Source organism: Tupaia chinensis, unplaced genomic scaffold (genome assembly GCF_000334495.1).
Source record: "Tupaia chinensis unplaced genomic scaffold, TupChi_1.0 Scaffold144269_1, whole genome shotgun sequence".
NCBI classification, from domain to species: Eukaryota; Metazoa; Chordata; class Mammalia; order Scandentia; family Tupaiidae; genus Tupaia; species Tupaia belangeri.
Window position 1 is genome coordinate 641,927 of NW_006204127.1, and position 11,298 is coordinate 653,224.

The window sequence follows — 11,298 nt, forward strand, 5'->3', positions numbered from 1 at the left end:
CGCTATCTATGTCCTTTGTTTGAATTCCAGGGCTTTCTCCTGAGCTTGCACATCTCTCTTACATGTGAAGAACTTGAGAAATTTGATTACCTAACTGTGCATGCCCAGTGTGAGCCAGGATGTTTAATTAGAATAGAGTGATCAATTAGTTTATCGCCCCAGTGGGAATCAGGATGTTGACCAAAATGCATGGTTGGGTCTTTTTGTATTCACGAGGGATGATAAGAGAGAGATTTACAATCTTCCCTGTGTGTCTTCCTCAGGTACCAAGGAAGGAAAATGGTATTTGTCTTGCCTTCCTGGTGCCAGGGTCTACGTGGAAGGAAACATCTCATGGAGGGTCTGGCTGTAACTCCTGATAAACTGTGATTATGTGACATGTGTCCTTCTGCTATTCCCATAGGGCTGCCCGCTCATTACTAGCTAACTGCCTATCACAATATCAAGAAAAAGAGAATGAGATGGCTACCTTAATTGGTATTAAAATTTATTTAAAGAAAATGGCAAATTTAACTCCTTACAAAACTGAACAAAAATATATTTGAGACCGTCTCAAGAAAACTAACAGAAGTTGCTTCTGAAATTAAGGAGACACCAGAAATTCCCCTTGTTGGGATGATTTCTGTCTTTTCCTATCCTCTCTCTTACCAGAAATAAACTTGGGAAAGATACATATTGGCAGCCTGATTGACATGATAGTTACTATTAACCAACTCAAATCTGGTTCACTCCAGAATGCTATAGGCCTAACCTTAAGCACATAAGATGAAGAAGGGAAGCATAGACTCATTGCAATGTACAGAGGCAAAGAGAACAGACAGCTCATGCTGAAAGCTCTAGTCTGCTAGAGTTGTTTGTCTGTTTCCTTTTATTTTGTATTTTGTTAAGAGCAAAAGTCTCAAATGCGTGATCAATTCAATGATCAGTTTAAGATGGCGTGTTTATCTGGTAGGCCTCCTTGATTTGTAAGGTCTTAGATAACAAAGTTTTTCTATTTTATAAGGGAACGATTATAATTTTTCTGGCACCAGTCAGTCTGAGGCTCTTTTTCTTTGCTCACAACAAGCAATTTCTATCTTGCAAAACATCTTGAAATTTTTGTTAGTTAAAAGTCTTATTCCTTTAACTGGTGGTATACTCTTTTCTCAACCTTTGCCTCTTTATTATCATAACCAAAGCTTAAAGTTTTCCTTTTACTGTGGGCCATTACAAGGTAAAAGAGTTGGATTCCAAGCCCTTTAGAAAAGATATTTTTAATTTCAGTTTTAGCTTTTATTAATTTTCAGGTTGGAAAGTTCTTTTTTTTTTTTTTAAAAAAAAAACAAAAAACAAAAAACAAAAAAGGCTAACTCAGAGTCCATCCCTTTTTAGGGTATCCATCCTTTATTTAAGTTATGATCCTATAACCAACTTGTGTCCTTTCTGGTAATTTTGGAAGCTTTTTCTTTTCTCTTTCAAGGGCAGAAGTCTGACTGCTTTTCCTATTTCCTATTCTCCAAAATCCTTTCTAGAGGACCTGGAGGGTCCTCCACTGCCCACCACCAGTTGAATGGAAACACCACCTTCTATTGACCAGAACAAGATGGCCCCACACGGTGGCAATTGCCCATTGGAAAGGGGCCCCTATAAGAGAAGCAGCAGCAGTCCTTTGGGTGTGACTCCCCCGGCCTCTGACCAGACGGTGGGACCTCACCTGAGAGCTTTTTTGCAGAACAAATTTTTACTGGCTTTGTTAAAATCAAGTCTGACTCTGGTCCTTTTGTCCTCACTGCCTCTGGCTCCACCACCGATCATGAATCCAGCCTAACATCGGGAAATTAGCTAGTAATGAGTGGGCAGCCCTAAGAGAATAGCAGAAGGACACATGGCACATCAATCACAATTGATCAGGAGTTACAACCAGACCCTCCATGAGATGCCTTCTTCCCTCCTGGCTCCTGGTGCCAGGAAGGTGAGGCAAATGCCATTTTTTCCCATGGTACCTGAGGAAAACACATAGGGATGATGGTAAATTTCTCTCCTGTCATTCCTCATAAATACAAAAAGACCCAACCGGATATTTTAGTCAACATCCTGATTCCCATGGGGCAATAAACTAATTGAGCAGTCTATCTTTATTAGGCATCATGACCCACACTGGGCACGCACAGTTATGTAATCAAGTTTCTCAAGTTCTTCACCTGTGAGTGCAAGCGCAGGAGAAAGCCAGGGAATTCAAACAAAGGACATAAATAGTGTGATACACCTTTCTCTTTTAAATATTCATGATCTCCCCTGGTAATAAAATAACACCTTACCAGTTCCAAACGCAGTTGCTGCCTAGCAAACTGCCCACCCTTAAAGTCTTTTGGGTGTCTTTTCTAAAGTCCTTTTTTCCTATTAAATTCTCTTTTCTACTTGCTTTTATTGTGGTTGAGGCTTTATTTTGCACTTGGGACAGGTCTCTAATTTTAGTGATCTAGACTCAAAGAACAAAGGACTTTTTTTTTTTTTTTTTTGAGAAGTTTTTGCTAAAGGGCACATGTGCTTGCCAGAAAGGGAGAGAGAGAGACAGAGAGATAGAAAGCAAGAGAAATCATCCCCCAGGGGGTATGGCCATGCCACAATCCCTTCTCCTCCATTCTCCTCTTGGGATATTGGGCACGCATGCACACGTACCTGGCGTGAGTTTAAACCACCAAGTCCAGGACTCGAACCACGGTCAGCTACATGGGAGTTCAGCGACAGAGCCATTATACTAACTGTCGGTCTCAAGAACCAAGGATTTTACACAACGCAGCTCAACACTCTCCTATCCTATGACAGTGATCTTGATTAGAATTTTCTCAGGCAGAAGCTTCAATATTCCTAAATCAGTCTTTTATCCCATGAAATTAGAAAATCTGGATTCATATCAAGAAAAAGAATGAGATGGCTACTTTAATTAATATTAAAATTCATTTAAAGAAAATGGTAAGATTAACTCCTTACAAAAAGTTAACAAAAATAAATTTGAGACTGTTGCAAAAAAAATAACAGAAGCTGCTTCTAAAATTAAGAAGGCATCAAAAACTCCCCTTGTCCAGATGATTTCTGTCTTTTCCCATCCCCTTTGTCATGATTTCTCTTTTCCTATCCCCTCTGTCGACGGAAAAAAAATATAACCAACTGTAAAATTAATAATTAATAATTAATGTGGTTTATTTCCAAGCCAACTGTGAGTGACCTAGGCCCGGAGAAGAGGCATACATGCCTTTTCTCAGGGTGATCATGTACATAGGTTCCTTTTATTTGCTTTTGAGATTGACACACAACATTTAATTAAAAGATTTCCCATTGGTCTGGCCCAAAAAGGCGGGACATGTAGAAGGGGGGGGGGGCTTGTAGGTTATAGGTGGGTTCCACAAATTCTTAGGTCAGGGATTGGAAGGGAAAATCCCTGTCTTAGTTAAAGAAAGGCTTAATCTACATCTCAAGGAAAAGGGAAGTTCTGTGTCTTAGGAAGGCATAAGCAAAAGAATACCCTAATTGGTTGAAATATACATCTCAAAGATACTATGCCAGGGACAGGAGGTAGGAAGAATCCTGTTAATAGAAAGTAAATGGTCTGTTAATGTTTGTGAGCATGACTTCTCCAGTCCCCTTTTGAAAAGATTTTGGAAAAATAGGAAAAGTAGTCAGACTTCTGTCCACAGTCTTAAGCAAATTTTTATTTCTTTTTTTTAAATTTTATTTTCTTTTATACATTCAATCACATTATTATTTGGCTTACAAGATGGATATTTCAACAGGTGAACAATTCTCCCTAGTACAGTTTATAAAACTATAAAATATCTTCAACAGATAATAACACATTTCTTGGTGCCATTAATGCTTTGCCTCCCTATTTTTCTTCTAAATGTTCTTCCTCAGACCCTCCTCCTTCATACTCACTGTATCTGGTATTTACATCTATTAACTATGTTTCTATGTCCTTTAGTCAATTAGTTGCAGTCACAGAGTGCAGACACTGGGTATATATTAAATGGAGACATGCAATGCCTCTCCTTCATAGCCTGGCTTGTTTCACCCAGCAGTAAATCTTGATTCATTAAAAAGCTAAAACTTCTTTTCTTGAAATTTTACTCACTGTAGATGGTCAATTTTATAGACTCCCCAATCACAATAGCTGATCTATAGACAATCACTGTAAATGCAAACTACGGACCAGGAAATTATATCAGATTACCTCAGCCCATTTTCACTGTATTTCATTGGGAAATTTGTCACAGTCCATAAAATAACTTTGAATTATGTATTTGCGTATTAGACAGGAGTTTGCACAATGACAACATTTCATGTTGCACTTACAAATATTAGGTAAAATAAAATTCATTTGGGTAAATAAAGTACTATGCTACCTGGCTACTGATGAATATAGGCTAGTGTTGATGAAAATAACCAACTCTGCAAAAATAATAATTAATGCAGTTTATTTCTAAGCAGAATGAATGGCCTACGCCCAGAGAGGAGGCAAAGAGGTACAGGGGTTTCTTTTATTTGATTTTGAGAGTGAGACACAGTTTGGAATTTGGTTAAGAGTTTTTTCCATTGGTCTGGCCCAAAAAGACAGGACATGTGGAATGGGAGCTTATAGGTTATAGGTGGGTTTTACAGTTTTTAGGTTGGTGGTTGGATGAGAAAGTTTTCTGAGATCAGAAAAGAAGGTACTTTAACAGAGATAAAGTCTTAAAATACATCACAAAGATACTGTGCCAGAGGAAGGATGTAGGAAGAATCCTGTTACCAGTGGGTCAAAATGGTGTGATAATGTTTGTGGGTGTGACTCCCTCCAAGCCCTCTGGAAAGAGTTTTGGGAAATAGAAAAAAAGCAGTCAGAGTTCTGTCCTCATTAGCAACCTTGCTGTCTTCCTTGTAGTGTATTGTAATTAAATGTGCTTTTAGATTTGGGAACATAACAGTGGAAACTGGTGCTAGTATAATAGTATTGAAAAACTAAAGGCAAAGTTCTGAGTATTTTGAAATAAATACATGCCAGTTACTCCAAATCCTGACCTCTGAAACTACATCCCCATTCAGCAAGTGGCAGCCAGATTGGTCAGTGCCCTTTTCCCCTCAGGATTGAGAGGTTTTTCAAGAATGGGGGGTGGGGCGCTGTAACCAAGCAGGGACCCCCTAAGAAGGATGGGTCCTCTGTTTTCCCTTCCGTTAAAGAAAAAGTGAGGATTTTCCAAACTGAAAATTAATAGGGGCTGAACCAAAAATAAAGTGTATTTTCTAAAGTCCTTGGAATGCAAGATCCATTTACATTGTAAAGGCCCAGAGTAAGGGATAAGTCTTCAGACCTTGGTTATGATAATGAAACATTCGGAATGAATAAGGGCCATTTGACCTCTAAAACTCACTTACAGGAAAAATAAGGTTTTCTTTTTCTTTTTCTTTTTCTTTATTTTACATTTTCACTGAACATCAGCACAGCATACGAAATGTGATTTTTCCAGTCCAGATACAGTGCAAGGTGGCTTAATCCTACATGTTACTGTCAACAAATAATATCGTCAAAATAATAATTCTTGTTTATTGTATGTATACATTTTCTCCCCTATTTCTCGCCCTCTGCCATTTCCCATCCTCCTCCCACCCTGGCTCTGGTATCTGTAGTTGTTTTCTATTCTTTTATTCTTTCCCACATTTCATCAATTCACAAAATATCTAAATTAATCTAAATTCTGTCAGCTGATAAGGTTTTCATTTCCATATGTAAGATGTTTTGTAGGATGGAAACTGCTGGCTGTGAGCTCAAAAGACTCAGGGCTGAATGGCTCAAGAAATCGGAACAGAAATTTGTTTATCTAAGGCCTCACCAATCAAGAATGCCCACAAGATGATCATGCCGTCTTGAACCAATCACTGTACCTGGGACCTCTAAAAAAAAACCCTTAAAAATGCCTTGGGAAGACTGTTTTTTTCCCAGCATTTTCTGCCCGCTCTCCTTGCTTTGCACTTTGCAGTAAAGCTGTCCTTTCCTTCATTACACCATGTGCCTGTGGTTTCATTTTTAGTGCTTGGGCAAGCGAACCTGATTTGACATCAGTAACAAATTCAGTAATCAGTTTAAGAGAGCACGTTCATCTGGCGGACCTCCTTAATTTGCAAGGTCTTAGATAACATTTTCCTTTTTTTGAAAGAAACAGTTTTCTGGCAGCAGTAGGCCTGGGTATTTGTTGTCTTGTTGCTTTTTTCTTTCTTCTCTTTTGCTCACAGTCAGCGATTTTATCTTATAAAACATCTTATATTTCTGTTATTCCTTGTGTTTACACTTGGTTGTAAAGTCTTCTCTCAGCCTTTGTCTCATTTACCATAACCAAAGACTAAATTTTTCCTTTTACTGTGGGTCATTACATTGTTAATGAACCTTGGATTCTAAGCTCCTTAGAAAAAATATATTTTTTATCTCAGTTTTAGCCCTTATTGATTTTCAGGTGGGAAAGTTCTTTTTTTTTTTTTTTTTTTTAAAAAGGGAAACTGAAGGTCCATCCCTTTTTAGGGGACCCCTGCATGATTTCACTTTTGACCAACTTGTGTCCTTTTTGGTAATTTTGGAAATTCCTCCTTTTCTCTTTGCTCTGGCTACTTGCATTTTTTTCCTTTTTTTTTTCATTCATAGTTTTTAGATAATGATGCAAGAAAATGATGATGCAGGAAGTTGGGGTGGATGGGTCCAACACTGAGTATAGGAACAGCAGTAAATTTGGTTCTTTTGTCTCATGCTCATGAAGAAATAGAGACATGGACACAGAAGAAATACTGAAGTGGAGAGTTAGTGATGTGGGCAGCTGCACTGGGGCGGCTGCACTGCGGCCTGTCTGTGCCAGGCCTCTCCTGGTCACTCCTCTTCAAGGTGTGGAGAGTCCAGAACTCACAATAGCCTAAGGGCTGGCAGCTGCTGCCTCTCCCCAGGCCTCTGCAAATTCACTGCCTCTCCGCCTTTAAAATGATAAAAACCACCTGAGGCAGACACCCTGGTTATCTAACCCTTTCTTCTCTAAAGTAAACTTTGAACTTCTTCTTCCTGATGGATACCCTTAGCCTTCTAGAGCTCCCCCTGCCCCCAAACACCATAATAAAAGACTATGCTTAACCCTCACAGGGTAGCAGAGCTTCAGAATATTAACTCTTCCATGACCCACCTGCCATAACAACAAAGAGCATTCCTGTGTCTCTAGAGTGCTGCTTTTCATCCCTCACTTGGCCTTCTGTCACCTCCCCCCCACCCCCAACATTAAGAGAGGGAAGAAAGATCGGATTTCTCAAGCATGGAATGAGTTCTGGAAAATGGGTTGCCAATGAAAAACTGAGTTGGATTTTTTCTTAAATTTATGTCAGAGGGGTTTTGTTTGGGTTTCTTTTTTAAAGACTTGTTCAGTCTCTGAGAAACTGACTTTATGTGAGAAGAGAGACTTGCAGAAGACCTGTTTACCACATTGAGGAGGAATGCCAGTTCATTGACAAACAGCATTGCTCAAAGGAGTTTGCAGGGAGTGAGTTGTCTAGAAGGTGTGCTGCTAGGAGAAGGGGACATTTAGCTGCAGGGTTCTGGGTTCAAATCTCTGAGACCTGTCCTGAGACGCAGAATGAAAAACCACAAACACATGTGAAGTAGGAAAAGAGAAGCTGTAAGTAGAAAAGTAAAGATTTCTAATATGGAGAAAATTCACCTCCAAACCTGAAAGGCATTTGAGTGGGCAGCGCCAGAAAAGACCAGCTGCCTCAGGAATGAGGTTAGGTGTTGATATTTATTTCCTAGAGGTTATTAAAGACTATTTTAGCAGGGAAAGTTTTATCATTGTATCTGGATTCTTTGTTTTGGTTTCTTGCACTTTTTATTTCTGTTTTCCCCCTGCATTTGCACATCTCTCATGTGAGGGAGGGCTTTAATGCCCACGGTGGTCTTTGAAGGAATTAGCATCCATATCTGAATGCACTGCCTGGATAGCGACTTCATGTCCCATCCCAGTGCTCAATTTGTGTATCAAGGATATTAAAAGGAAGATAGAAAACTTCTGGTTCCAAGAGCCAGGTGGGAAGGGTGAGTTTATTATAACACAGGGATACTTCTATAACTCTCTTGTTTGTTCTTTTGTGTTGTACACATGTTATATATGTTGTATGTTATGTTTATAAGGCAAAATCCTTAAGGAATTCTATTAAATTTGACTTGTAAATAAAGAGCACACATAGCATTTAATCTAAATGCTTTCAAGTTCACATGAATTAAGTAAATTTAAAGATAAAATTGATGATATCTTCATAACTGTCAGCCTAGGTTTTACAAATCAAATGACAAAATTGTTTTGGTATTATTGATTTAGTAAAAATAAATTTCAGAGTAATCAGCAACTTAAGGTAAATATCGAATATCCATATGCTATACATATCTAACATGTTATACAAAGTTAATAAGGAAATAAATAACTGACTTTTTGGTATCTTTTGGTATTTAGATAGCACAGTTTTAAAAGATAATTCTGGTGATGGTGAGTATGATGCTATAAAATTTTCATGTAATTTTACAAAAGGAATTATGCTATGTTAAATTAATATTGGTACAGGACTAGCAGTAGGCATAATGGCTATGTTGCTGGACTCCCATGTAGTTGACTGTGGTTCAAGTCCCAGACCCAGTGGCTTAAACTCATGCCAGGTGCATGTGCAAGTGTGCCTAAGATCCCAAGAGGAGAATGGAGGAGAAAGTATCATAGTGTGGCCATTCCCCAGGAGGTAATTACTCGCTTTCTGTCTCTCTGTCTCTCTCAGACTTTCTGGTGAGTGCGCATGCCCTATAGCAAAAACCTTTCCAGAAAATACATTAATATTGGTAAAATACTTTTCATTTTTTTTAAGTTAAAATACTTTAATTAATATAAACTGCACTTCACGTGGCTTCCAACTCTTGTAGACATAAAAAAAATTGGTTCTATAGTATTATTTTGTTCTACCTTTGGAAAAATTGTTTAAAAAAATTGTATAGCTAAAAAATAGTTTGGTATATGGCAAGTCAAATTGCTTACTTATAAAAAAAAAAATAACGTTACAGGGACTGGCAGGTGGTATGGTGGTTAAGATGCTGGACTCCCACATGGTTGACTGTGATTTGAGTCCTGGACTTGGCAGCTTGCTTTCTTGCTTTCCCTTTCTCTCTCACTCTCTGGTTAAATTAAAAAGATAATAATAATAACAAAATAAATAATTCTTTAAAAAATTAGGGTTACGAAAGGGCAAAAATTAAGGTAAATATATGTAATTCTATGTACAAAGTTACAAAAGATTAAAATGTCATTCTGGTAAAAATCCATAAGTAAGCATAAAAATATATATTCTTTTTTTTTGAGAGGTTTTTGCTATGGGGCACCATGTGCTTGCTAGAAAGACAGAAAGAGAGAGAAAGAAAGCAAGAAATTATCCCTTGAGGGTATGGCCATGCCACAATTCTTTCCTCTCCATTCTCCTCTCGGGATCTTGGGTGTGCATGCCCATGTGCCTGGTGTGAGTTTAAGCCACCAGGTCCAGGACTCAAACTGTGGTTGACTACATGGGAGTCCAGCGACATAGCCACTATACCTACTGCTGGTCCCAAAATGTATTTTTTTAAGATAATAATTATTTGGGGGCATGGTCTATATAAAAGGTTATTTAAGGTTGTTTCAAAACATATATAAAGTTCATTGTGTGAAGACCCTAGCTGGGGATTTAAAGCTGTGTTTCAGCTCATTTTACCTAGAAGACTTCATGTCCAGCATGGAAGGTGTGAAAGGATAACGTCAGGCAAATGGCTGACAGTTCGATGAGATTACCTGCCACCAGGACTTGTGGGTATAGACTCAAACAGTTCTGTGGTCTCTGACACTAATAGAAAGGTCTGGCTGGGGTCTGTTATAACCATCTCTTATTTTCTTTTTCTCCTGAGGAGATATTCCCTTAAAGGCTATCCAGAGACCAATCTAGCACTTTTTGTATAAAAACTTTATTTTTGGATGAGAGAATATTTGTGCTAAAGTAAAATGACTAAAAACTGTAAGCATACAATTAAAAGAAAAAGGGACAATTACTAGGTCTAAGATATGTTAGGTTAAGGCTTGAGTTCGAGGGTATTTAACAAAAAGTAAGAGAGATAAAATAATTTTATGAAAGAAATTTATTATATGACAAGTTGGATACAACTGAGGAAAGTACTGTAAGTTTTCCTAAAAGTTGAAAAAGTTATTTTTTCCTGTATTTAAAACCAAGGTTTTTTAAGCATTGATTTGCTCTCAGTAAACTGCGAACATACTGCAGGAGATTTCTTTACAGCTTGATAACCTACTTAAGAAAACAGATATTTATGCTTTATATTTGTATTTAATGGAATTTTGATTACTTGAAAAATAGAACTTTAAAGAGTTAACCTTTTTCATTATATAACTTTTTATAATTATCAGCTTAGTTAAATATTGTACTCAGTGACTTACAATCCTGTTGTAATCAAATATTGTATTGAGTGTTCTGACATCTTTGACATGTTTCATAAAGCTCAAACTGAAAACTGTAAACTGAACATTATTCAAGACCTAAAGTTGACTTTTGGGTTTTCCCTGGAAAACCTCAAAGGATGCATCACATTTTTGTAAAAGATAATACCAATTTATGTAAAGATCACTGTCAGCTGATTACTAAGCCTTTTTCAATGTTATTTCCATACACATTATTGGTACAATGGAGGAGTCCGACCCGGCGGGGCTCCAGGACCCGTCTGAGCCCCTTGACCTTTGAGCATCGCTTCTGGTTGGTTCAGTGAGTTGGCAAGGCCGTGACTGTATGCCCCCCGACCATGGAACAAGCTTGGGTCACTTAGCATGTTGGCAAGGCCGCCTGCTATTCGCTCCGGGACTGCAATAGCCTTGCTGGGAAGTGACCCCCCTCTGACTCCCCGATATATTACTATAAAAGAATTACATAGTTTTCCCATATATATTTGTAGCAAGATTTCCCCAAAATTCCCCAACCGCTCCCCTTTACCCTGACCATTTACTGTTAACTACAACGCTTCATTGGGCACAATAAAGGGTGTGCTAAAGTTCTTCTTGATCGTTGGAAGGCCTTTCAAAACACATTTATATAAACTTAAAAATTACCTCTTAGGCAGAAACTGACCCAGGACACCCCTGCCTCACTGTAGCTAATGTTCTGACAAAGTACATGACGGTGGCGCCACAGGCACAATAAGAATGCCTAGGTGTGCCACAAAGTTTTCCATTAACTCATTAGTCACTTCACCACCAG